Genomic DNA, 12858 nt, shown 5'->3' with positions numbered 1-12858 from the left:
TGAAATTTGATTAAGTATTTGATTCTCCATCTCTCCCTGACTGTTTGGGGGCCTATGGTACACACCCAACAGCATGTTTGTCCCATTTGTGTTCTTTTACTTCTACCCATATGGCCTCATTTGATGAGCGTTCCAGGATATCACCCCTCCTCACTGCTATAATTCCTTGATCAATATTCCTTGATCAATATTGTGAACCCTTCTCCTCTTCTATCCCCCTCTCGATCTTGTCTAAATACCCTATAATCAGGAATGTTGAGCTGCCACTCCTGCCCTTCTTTTAGCCCAGTTTCGGTCTTAGCTGTGATATCATACTCCCACGTGCTTATCTGTGAACTCAGCTCGTCTGTCTTACTCCTCAAGCTCCTTGCATTAAAATATATTCCATTTAGCCTTGCTAAACTCACTTCTTTCTTATCTAGCCTATATTTCCTTTGCCTTCCAGGCTCACTTACTAGCATTTTAACTTCCAATTCCATCTCACCTTCTCTCCCCTCTGAACTACTTTTCAGGATCCCATCCCCCTGCCAATTTAGTTTAAATCCACCCCAACAGCATCTTATTGAAATGTATAGTAATCTTCTCTGTCCCCTCTCTGAGGCATTGACGTCTTATTGAGATGTATAAGATCCTGAGGGGAATTGACAGGGTGAATGCTGAAAGGATGTTTCACCTTGTGGGAGAGACTAGAACTGGGGGACACAGGTAAGGGATCTCTCATTTAAGACAGAGATGAGGAGAATTTTTTTTTCCCTTAGAGGTTTGAGAGTTTGTGGAACTCTTCCCCAGAGCGAGCAGAGGCAGGGTCATTGAATATTTTTAAGGCTGATTTAGATAGATTCTTGATTGACAAGGGATCAAAGGACTTAGGAAGGACAGTGGAGTTGAGGCCACAGTCAGATCAGCCATGATCTTATTGAATGGTGGGGTAGGCTCGAGGGGCTGAATGGCCTACCCCTGCACTTAATTCATTCTGAGATTAAACCAGTCTTTTCACAACCTTGATGTCATATTTGATCCTGAAGTGAGCTTCTGACCTCAGGTTAGCACCATCACTAAGACCTCCTGTTTCCATCTCTATAACATTGCTCAACTTCAACTCTATCTCACCTCATCTGTTGCTCAAACCCTCATCCAAGCCTTCATTACCTTTAGACTCGACTATTCCAATGCACTCCTGGCTAGTCTCCTACATTCAGCCCTGTAAATCTGACATCATCCAAAACTCTGCTGCCCGTGTCTCAACTTGCAGCAAGTCCAGTTCCCCTGTGTTTGCTGGCCTACATTGGCTACCAGTCAAGCAACGTCTTGATTTCAAAATTCTCATCCTTGTCTTCAAATTCCTCCTTGTCCTCATCACTCCCGAATTCTGTAATCTCCTCCAGCCCAAAAACCCTCTGAGATATCTGTACTCTCTAATTCTAACCCCATGTGCATTCCTGATTTAAATTACTTCACCATTGGTGGCTATCGCTTCAGTTGCATAGGCCCCAAACTCTGGAATTCCCTTCCTACACCTCTTAGCCTCTCTACCTCAGCTTCATCCTTTAAGATGCTCCTTAAAACCTACTTCTTTGACAAAGCTTTTCATCACCTGACCTAATATCTCCTTATGTGGCTCGGTGTCAAACTCTGGTTTAGAATGCACCTGTGAAACACCTTGGGGTGTTTCATTACCCTCAAAGTGCTATATAAATGTAATTTGCAGTTGAAGTATTTTGGAAGCATAATAATGTAGGAGACGCAGCAGCCAATTTGTGCACAGCAAGGTCCCACAAACAGTAATCTGAAAATGACCAGGTAATCTATTTTATTCATGTAGGTTGAAGAGTAAATGTTGACAAAGACTTCAGGGTTAACTGCCCTGCACTTTTTCCAAAATACTGCCTTGGAATAGTTTACACCCACCGAGAGAGCATTTAATGTCTCATCTGAAAAACGCCACCTCTGACATTGCAGCACTCCCTCAGTCTTAGCACCAAGTGTGTCAGCTTGGATAATGACCACAAGTCTCTGGTGTGGGGCCTGAACGCACAACCTTCTGACTCAGAAGCAAGAGTGCTACCCACTGCACCATGCTGGCAAGAAGAAAGAGGTAAAAATATATATTTTTTCATTCTCTGGCATTCTGTGCAAAGGCCTCACAAGGTGGCAGTGTTCCCAGTTACTGGAACAAGCCTGGAAAATCTTTCTCTCACTGGACTGACAAATTCCATCACTCTTACAAAGACTGGCAAAAGTAGCCAAGAAATGAAACAGAGAACAACTCAATAATCAAAGCCTGTAAAAGTCAAAGTCCTCAATTTTCCAGCAAATCACAAGCAGGGCTGCTTGTGGTTTCACATACACACAACGAGCAGGTATGTTCTTCTGTGCTGGTACACCTTCTATCAGAAATCAATTTGCGCTTGTGCTTCCTATCTGCTAGTTTGGGGATTTAGGCCTGAAAAATGAGTGCTGCATGGTCCAATTTCTATGCCAATGTCTGACGAGATTCTTTGACTTGACCATGTTGGATTCTGCTACACTTTGAAGTTCTTGATCTCGTCAATCCTGCTTCTCTTAGAGAGATCATTCTGATGTGAATTGCACTGTTAGCCGTATTGGGCACAGGCAAACAAATGCAAGACTCGACACTCAATCAATGGGAGTTACTGATTTTGGCCTTTCTTTTCTTAAACGTGCTGCTTTTTGTTGGAGGGCTGTCCATAGCTGCATCAGCCCTCCATAACCTCGTCAAAGGGCATCAAAGCCAAGTCCATTCTGCCTTCACTCACTGTCTGGAGCATGCATCTTCTACAGGGTGTCACTGGATAATGGTCAGGAATGGGAACACTGGCTGATGCCCCCTCCCTGAACCAGGGATCCTGAGCTCAGTTATCCCATAAACCAGAGAGACAGAGACTCCAACACTAGCATGATCTGGTTAATTTACCTAAAAGGTGAAAGTTGCTGTAGGTAGTGAAAGATTCCTATCTAACAGAGTAAGCTTGTTTGCAAAGATTAAATTGCATCTCCATAATCTGATCTCCCAAGGGAATCATTCATGAGTGATCGTAAAAGCAAAACAGGTCAGGACCAGTATTCCCAAGTACAACTACACATTCAAAGAATAATTCATTATTCTCCACACACATCATACATTTGCATAGGCAAGCACATAGCTTCCATCAAAAGTATTCAATCGGAGATAACAGATTTTCTGAGTCCTGCAGTCGGCGCTGTCATGAGCCTTGACAGATGGACAGAGTGAATTAAATTCATACGTCAGCGAGCTGTCTGTCCTGACAAGCCTTCTGATGTCCTCTATATTAAAATAAAGCCCACAGAAGTGGAGAAAGGGAACATCCTTTGCATTTTCCAGTGACACCTCACAACATGCAGAGTACGTTCAGATCGGAAAAACAGCCTCTGTGCTCAAGGGCAAACAGCTTGGGTGATGAAGAAAGTGAAGGAGATTTCAGAGAGACAGGATTACACTGGGATATCAGAATCACAAAGTCAAGGTTGCTGCATGGTGATCAGGCCTCACTTGCATTCGTGTCTTTTATATCCTCCAAGCTCTCCAAACCATTCATAGCCAATGAAGAACTGCTGAAGTTTTATTTAAAACTGGCAAAACAGCTCTTATTGTCCATCCCTATTTGCACAAGTTCAGCAACTAATTTGTGAACACACCAGGTCCCTCAGTCACTCATGAGATTAATGACTTCCAGTAATGTTGGTTCAGGGAGAAATGTTCATCACCACACTGAAGAATTCTTCGAACAAAAGACGTGGCTAACAAAACAACTTAATGTAAAAGCAAAATACTGCGGATGCTGGAAATCTGAAACAAAAACAGAAAATGCTGGAAAAACTCAGCAGGTCTGACAGCATCTGTGGAGAGAGAAAAGAAACAAAGCTAACATTTCGAGTCCGTATGACCCTTCTTCAGAGCTCTGAAGAGGGGTCATAAGGACTCGAAATGTTAACTTTGTTTTTTTTTCCTCTCTCCACAGATGCTGTCAGAGCAGCTGAGTTTTTCCAGCATTTTCTGTTTTAAAACAACTTAATGGTTGCATTAGATCAGAGGAAGTGGCTTATAAGGACACCAGAAAAAATGGTAAGCCTGAGGATTGGGAGTAATTCAGAACCCAGCAAAAGAGGACCAGGAAACTGATAAAGGGAGGAAAAGAGAATTTGAACACAAACTAGCGAGTAACACAAAGCCGGACTGTAAAAGCTTCTTTAGGCATTTGAAAAGGAAAAGATCAGCAAGGACAAATGTTGGTCCATTACAGACACAGGAGAATAGGGAAATGGTGGAGAAACTAAACAATTACTGTGTGTGTCTTCATGGAAGAAGATACAGAAAATCTCCCAGAAATACAAAGGAAGCAAGGGGCTTGTGAGCATGAGGAAATGAAAGAAATTCATATTAATAAAGACGTATTACTCAAAAAATTAATTGGATTGAAGGTTGATAAATCCCTTGGACCAGATGAGCTCCATCCCAGAGGGCTGAATGAGGTGGCTAGAGACATAGTGCTTGCATTGGTGGTTATCTTTCAAACTTGTATAGATTCTGGAAAGGTTCCTGAAGACTAGAAAGTAGCAAATGTAACCCCACTATTTAAGAAGGGAGGGAGAGAGAAAACAGAGAACGACAGACCTGTTAGTTTGACATCAGTAGTATGGAAAACATTAGAATGTTTTTAATAAAGGATGTGATAATTAGATACTTCAAAAATAATTATATGATTGGGCAGAGTCAGCATGGATCTATCAATTTTTTGAGAATGTTATTTGTAGCAGGAAGGTGGGATTAGAAAGGGCTGGCATGGACAAGATGGGTTGAATGGCCTACTTCTGTGCTGTAACTTTCCTATGGTTCTATGGCAAGCATTTGGCTGATGGAATATAATGGAATATAAGTATGAAGTTATCTACTTTGGTATAAAAATAGAAAGACAGAATATTTCTTAAATGGTGAGAGGTTGGGAAGTGTTGACATCTAAAAGGGACCTGTATGACCTTGTTCATGAGTCACTAAAAGTTGGCATGAAGGTGCAGCAATCAATTAGAAAGCAAATGCTATGTTGGCCTTCATCACAAGAGGATTTCAGCACAGGAATAAAGACATTGTGGTGCAATTGGTGAGACCACACCTGGAGTATTGTGAACAATTTTTGGTTTCCTTATCTAAGGGAGGATATACTTGCCTTAGGTAAGGAGGAGTGCAAAGAAGGTTCATCAGATTAATCCCTGGGATAATGGGATTGTCTTATGGGGAGGGTTTGAGGAAACTGCACCTATATCCTTGAGTTTCAAAGAATGAGAGGTGATCTCATTGAAACTTACAAAATTCTTAACAGGGCGTGACAGGGTAGATGTGGATAGGATGTTTTCCCTGACTTGTGTGTGTGGAACCAGAGGACACAGTCTCAGAATAAGGGGCAGGCCATTTAAGACTGAGATAAGGAGGAATTTCTTCACTCAGAGGGTGATGAATCTTTTGAATTCTCTACCCGAGAGCTGTGGAGGCTCGATCACTGAGCATGTTTAAGACAGAAATCGATCGATTTCTGAATATTAATGACATTAAGGGATATGGGGGTAGCGCAGGAAAGTGGCATTGAGGTAGATGATCAGCCATGGTCCAATTGAATGGTGGAGCGGGCTCGATGGGCTGAATTGCCTGCTCCTGCTCCTATGTTCCTAGGTTCTACTCTTCTTCAGATATTGCAACAAGATCACTGATGTCCACCTACAAATGGAAACTGGGTCTTGGTTTAAGCATGTCATCTGAAAGACATCATCCCTGATAGTTCAGCAGGCCCTTGACACTGCAATAAAGTGTCAGCCTGGATTAATGTGCATGTCTCCAGGTTTAATTTCAAGCCCATGACCCTGAGAACCACTACCAGTTAAAAACAAAGTTGACATCGGCTGTGGACATGGAAAAAGAAGCCTGGTGAAGATTTTTCAATGGTTTCTATGTAAAATAATTGAAGTCTCAGAGTATTCCTTTTATGTTATGTGGCAAAATGGTAAATGTTAACGCAATATTTCATGCCGAATATTGTTTGACCAGATGACATGGGAAGATCCCACAGTTCACTTTTATCTCTGACATAACATATAGCAAGTTTGCATTTTGATCAATGCATGGGTAATTATTTTGCTTATTGTTTTCAAACCATAGATAAATCAAGGGATTTAATCTAGGAGATCATCAACATGGCACTTGACATTGGGCTCCAGCCTTGAAATTGGTCCCCTCAGTTACTGAATATGCACAGCAGCTGCTGAGAAAGCATTAACCAGTTGAGTGGACATCTGGCAACCCCATTATAAAATGATTTGGGTGTTTACTTTAGATACATTTCTTGGGTTCAGTATCTCAGATCTGTTCAATGGTTAAATTGTTCTGTGCTTGATTATGTGAGTCTGTTTACTATTAATGCTTACTGTCATTGATTGGTTAAGTTCGGGTGTGGACTCAGAAAAATAAACAAAGCTGCAGAAATACCTGGAAGCCAGAGCTTTAAGCATGGAGTAGACATTTTAAAACCCCTGTAAATAAAACCTGTTACACATAGAAATGAGTGTCATCTCTACATAGCTCAGAGACATAAAATATACAACAAGACCACTAGCCGATCTATAGCTTAAGTTGAGGGAACTCAGAGTTAGAACAAAACGTCTTGTCACTGTAATTGGCCACTGGTTAGGTAATATGATCTTCCTCAACTTCCCTAAATTGGTAGAATAAACACCTGGCCTAACTATAATTGAAGATTATAAATTGCTAAAACAGATATCTCAACTAAGTCTAATTACACTTTGTAAATATGCATTAATTACATGTTTATTGACCTTTCCTTCAAGCTATAGAAACCATTTTTGCTGTTATGTCAAATGTCAATAAAACTGGTCCAGAAGCAAGTTCCCTGAATTCTATGTGATGTCTTGTTGCTGACTTGTATCTCTTTCTGATAGACCAGGCAGCTTTCAGAAGACAGACTGAGACATACATTTGAAACATCCTCCTACGAGAAAGCAAGTTTAAATAATTGCCTATTGAACATGAAGATAGAAAGAAAGACATTTATACTCAAATTCCCACAAGGAAATGAGCAAATAGACAAAAATATTTGATTTCTGTTATAGTGCAAAGCTGCCACTGTCACACTATAGAAATCCTTTGACATTTTGCCATTGAAAGACAGAGCATTTAAGATAATTTATTTTGACATGTTTTGTGCTTTAACTAAGTACAGGTCCAAACAAATGGTTCAAGGCCACAGAGGAAGAGCTGCTACTTGAGGGTATTGACAATACTTAAAGGAACAATCTATCTATCAGACACAACAAGCCCAGAAACTCTCAGGATATTACTTTCACCTTCTCATATTGACCAAGTTTAATTGCCCATAGATCATATGTACCACCCATGTCCCACCAGAGAATCAAGGGCAGCACCTGATAGAAGAATTAAATTGTCCCCTTGTCCTTCACATGGATTTGCCTGTCCTCCCTTCTCTCAGAACAGTGCACACAGTCATCTGCAATGTTATTTACACTACATTCTATTCAGCAAGTTTGATCCCTCAAAAATTCCTCACTCACCCTTCATGACTGTGTGTGGAAGTTGTAGCCAAGCACACAAAGTCAAATATGATGAGTTCTAAAGCATTTGACACTTCTTCTGCTGCTCGTTCATACAGAATTGCTGGAACACAGAATGTTTTGCCTCGGGGAATGATCCAGTTAGACACTACTCCATCTTCTAAAGAAAAAATATGTAATCATTTGAAGCAGAGGAAAATGAAGATGAAGAGAAGAAATTTCTGCTATCAATTCTAAATTTACCTTTTGTATGTCCTCTTGTCCTACTCTCTCAAATTCAAGAAATTTAGCTTTTCAATTCCCTTAAGTATCAATGACAGCTTATATTTATATAGCACCTTCACAGGAGTCTGAGAAAGCAAAATTTGACATCTAGCTACCAAAAGGAGATAGTAGGGCAGGTGGTCGAAAGAGTCAGATTTGAAGGAGCTACTTAAAGAATGAAAGAGAGAAATAAGGCAGAGAGATTTAGGGAGGGTCTTCCAGAGCTCAAAGCCCAGGCTGAAGGAATGGCCACCAATAGTACAGCAATTAAAACCAGAGATGCTCAAGAGGCCAGAAATAACAGAATGCAGATATTGCACAGGGCTGTGGGGCTGGAGAAATAACAGAATGCAGATATTGCAGAGGGCTGTGGGGCTGGAGAAGGTTACAAAGGTCACGGAAGTATTTGAAAACAGGATGAGAATTTTAAGATTGATGCATTGCCGGACTGGGAACTAACGTAGGTTGGCAATTAGCTGAGATTTAGTGCGAGTAAGGTTGCGGGCAGAGTATGCAGGGCTATAATACAGAGGGCATTATATGATGTATATATAGATCATCAAGAATGTTGCATTTATCATATAATGATATAGGTCTGTGATTCCCAGTAATATAGAGTATGTTATTATATAATATATATAATTAGGCTGTACATATATTATATAGTACACAAATTTGTGAACAAATATATAATTAAAATGTGTGCCACACTGTTCTTGTAATTTTCCCTCCACGCTCCTCCCATTCACAATGTGGGACCCATTTTGGCTTTTCAAGCACATTACGAATGTTGATCCTGTCCAGACCTGCCATCCAAACATCTGATTGTCCTGTCAGGCTAGGGTCACTGGCTATCCTAGCAAAGGCGCAATGCCAGCTATGAAATCGTCACTTCCTCTCCATAGCTTTCAATGTGTGACCTCCCAGTGGTTCAACTCCATGTTGCTTGTATTGTCAGGAACTTCACCTCCGTGAATGATACATTGCACTGGAATGATACACGGCCCCATAATCCTGTCCAACATTTATAAACCATGGATTAGTACAGCATGGACAGGCACTATTCAGCTCATCGAGTCTCCGCCAGCTCCTTTGAAGAGCAATTTCCCCTCCTGGAGTACAGTGTCTCCTTCTGTCCCTCAATCTAGTGATTTGACACCACAGCATAAAACTGACTGAAGCTGATGGCATTCACCCAACAGCATACAGCTTCCATGAGCCTTGGTAAGGCTCTGTTATTTCAAACAAGGTCCCCACAGCCAGATGCAGCAACAAAAGCACGTTCAGGTGTTTTGATGAGAAGAGGGTACATCTCGTGGGTTAACCCGAGGGAAATCTGTCACTCTCAGCCCCCTCTGGGAGAAACCAATAGCTTCCAATGGGTGTCATGGAGAACAGCACGAGGCAGCTGACACGAAGGATTCTGTAAAACGCTCCAGGTGTCAAGTCCACAATGACGCCACAATCTGTCTTAACAGCATCTTCACCTTTTCAATTATACAACTCAGTCCCTCTCCCCAGCTCACTTCACTTAGGGTCCAAGCTCTTCTGCCCCTCCCGAATTGGGCAGTCAGACTCGCTGGTACCATCTCCCAACTAGCCAATGAATATCACCAAGCTATTTAACCATTTGATGGGTGCCAGCACAGCCCTCCCCGATTCTGGCCTCTCTAAGTCCACAGAAACATGCTATCTAGTTGAGGGGGGGGGAGGGGGTGGGTGGGCGGTCTCACTGAGGTCAGCAATGTCTACCCGGTGTTATAGCCCTGATTCCCATCTCTGACAACACACAGGGACTCCAGCTCCTGTCCTTGGTAACGCAGCCTAGACTAAGGCTTCACTAGAAATCTGCACGGCTGAAAACCTCTCATCGGGTCCATGTATCACCAACTCCACCAAGGGACCTTAACCCGAGCTGGAGAACGGAAACAAGAGGAAGAGTGGTGATGAGCTTTCCACCAGCTTCAGTTTTGTGTTCATTCTCAACTGGTCTGGGAGCTGCGGGGTGGGGGTGGGGGGGGTCTCAGCTGGCATGGCAGCAGGTAAAGTCCGGGAGGGGGGAGAGAAGGGCTCAGAATGGTTTCAATGATCCTGGGTTTGTTCAGCAGACAATTCCCGACTGCTATCCAGAGAACCGTGCTTGCAAGTATGTGCATGCCAGTGTGATGCCTCTGCTCTATCTCCGTAATGTCCTCCAGCCCTACAACCCACTGATATCTTGGTGCTCCTCCAATTCTGGTCCGATTTTAATCATTCCACCTCTGGCAGTCATTCCTTCAGCTACCTACGTCCTAATCTCTGGAATTCTCTCCCTGAACGCCTCTCCTCAAAACTTAACTCTTCGACCAGGCTTTTGGTCACATCCTAATATCTCCTTACTCGGCTCAGCATCTAAATGCAGCTCCTGTGAAGCACCTTGGGACATCTTACTAGGTTAAAAGGGCTATAGAAATACAAATTATTGTGTAGTGATATCATTAAGCTTCTCTGTGTGATGCCCCATGCGGTTGAATATCAGGCTCACACTTGCACATTACCTCACTCCTTTCCTTTGTAAAAGGTGAGCTGTCTGGTCAATCTCCTGCTCCCCTCAAACAGTATTAGTGCAGCCGTGACCCTGTTGACACAAGTCACTGTGCGTCTGCTGGGAGATGAATGGCTCACACTTGCAACCTTTTAAAATAAGGAAAACATAAATAAACAGATTGATTTTTAGCCCAAAAGAAGGAGGTTTTTTAAAAAAAGAGAGGCCAGGGACGCACTTTAAGTGCACACAGACAGCTGGCGGAATTGATTGCAAGGCCACTTGAGGTTGTCAGGCAAATGGCAATTGCAGTAAATAAAATGTTAACTTGCTTCACAGGCTCTCACACTAAGGACAGAAAAATAGTTTTGCTGTCAGCGCTGCATTATCATTTTTAATTAGCCTTTAGGTAACCTGCTCTGAACCATCAGACAACAGGAGCATTAACTAGTAAACATGATAAAACACCTTCATAAATATCCATACAGCAACAGACTGTTAATTCACTTGATCCAGCTCCCATTGTGCAATGGCAGCTACAGATAAATGGTTTCAAACAACATTATCTAATCTGCCCCTGCTGCGAATTTTAAACAAGTGCCTCATCAACAAGCAGGTTCGTGAGAAGCGGCACATTTGAGCTAAAGACGCTGACTATCTGCATCAGTTTTAACCCTCGATATAACCAGGCAGTGGATGGAGGACATAGCTTACTCTTCCTCACGTCTCTGGCAACCTCTTCCTATTTTCTCCCCTCTGTTTGGGTATTTCCACACACACACACACAGCTCAACTTGAGTCCTTCTGTATCACCTGACAGCTGCTGTATGCTCCATCCCTTCAAAACACTGTGAACTTTCTGTCACAATCTTCTCACTCACGATCCTTGAAGGCAGCCCACTCCTTGTTAAGTTCCGAGTCCTCGGGTTTTAATGTCCTCTTTTTCACTTTTCCAAGTCCCCTCCTTGAGGCAAGGCACTAGACGTCCTGTATCAAAGCCTCTGCCAGTGCTGCTTTCAAACTAGTCAGACTGCCTCATGGGATGAGGCCATTCAGCCCCTTAAGCCTATTCTGCCATTCAGTTATATCATGGCCGATACGTGCTTCAACTCCATTTACTTTCCCTGGCTCCATATTCCTTGCCCCCCTGTTTCAGGAAAACACCTGGTCCCTGCTCACTTCCTCCCCTTAATCAATTCATTTCCTCATTACCCTCCCCACTTTTAGCTGTTAGCAGCTTTGACAGAGAGGCCTAGATAGAAGCCACATTGGATTTCCAGTACATTGAACAAACATAACAGAGACAGGTCCTTCAGCCTAAATGATCCATGTTGGTGCTTTGGCTCTACATATGCCTCTTCCCACTTCTCTTTATCTAACCTGTTACCACCTAGAAGGACAAGGATCCATGCGCATAACATCTCCAATTCTTGTTCAAATTACACATCATCCTGACTTGGGAATATATCAGTGTTTCATCACCATCATTGGGTCAAAATCCTGGAACTCCCTACCTAACAGCAGTCTGGGTGTTCCAGCAGTTCAAGCAGTCAGTTCACCACCACCTTAAGGGTAAAGGGTAATTAGGGAATGGGCAATAAATGCTGGCTATGCCAACGATGCCAACATCCTGTGAGTGAATTAAAAAAATCTATTAACTTCTGCCTCATGTCTTTCTCCAGCTTCCCCTGAAACACATCTATTCTGGTCTCCTCAACTACTTCTTGTGGTAGTGAGCTCCACATTCTAGCCATTCTGATGTTTCTACTGAATTCTCCATTGGATTTATTGGTGACTATCTTGTAATTTGAATCTCCACTCAAGTAGAAACATCTTCTCCATGTCCACCCTTTCATTAGCAGGTCACTTCGAGAGAAATGGGGGCCCAAGTGCATTCAGCTCTTCCTGATTCATATATCCCTCCAATTCTGGGATCATCCCCGTCAATCCTTTTTGTACCTTCTATAATGCCTCCATATCCTTTTTAACCCCTCAGCCTTCTCTTTCCTCTTATCCCTCAGTAGTGCCTCTAGTTGGGGATTACTGCTGTCCTATCAGTTGCTGTGCTGAAGACTTAGGGAAATAGCTTGAGAAACTATCCCAGTCTGTGCTGGAACACCCAAGAATGCTGTTAGTTACAAAAGGCTCATCAGACATTGTAACAAATTTTGGGGTTATAAAGCAAATATTGGAGAAGGCAAGATCTGATTCAAGTTTGAAAAGTAGCTTTGGTCTTCAGTCAGTTAACTCTTCCTATAAAAAACTCATCCTTTTGTGAATTTTATGACTGACAATGAATCTTGCACTGGGCGGCTCAGTGCTCTCCACAACTATAGACTGTGTGTGTGCAGGGAGGGCTAGAGTATTAGGTTCCCAATCTTACTCTTGCTGCAAATGTCATTGTCATTGACAAAGTTATCTTTCCAGCAAAGGATTAGAACATAACCACAATACCA

Source organism: Carcharodon carcharias, chromosome 17 (assembly GCF_017639515.1).
Source record: "Carcharodon carcharias isolate sCarCar2 chromosome 17, sCarCar2.pri, whole genome shotgun sequence".
Lineage (NCBI taxonomy): Eukaryota > Metazoa > Chordata > Chondrichthyes > Lamniformes > Lamnidae > Carcharodon > Carcharodon carcharias.
Note: the sequence above shows the minus strand (reverse complement) of the source record.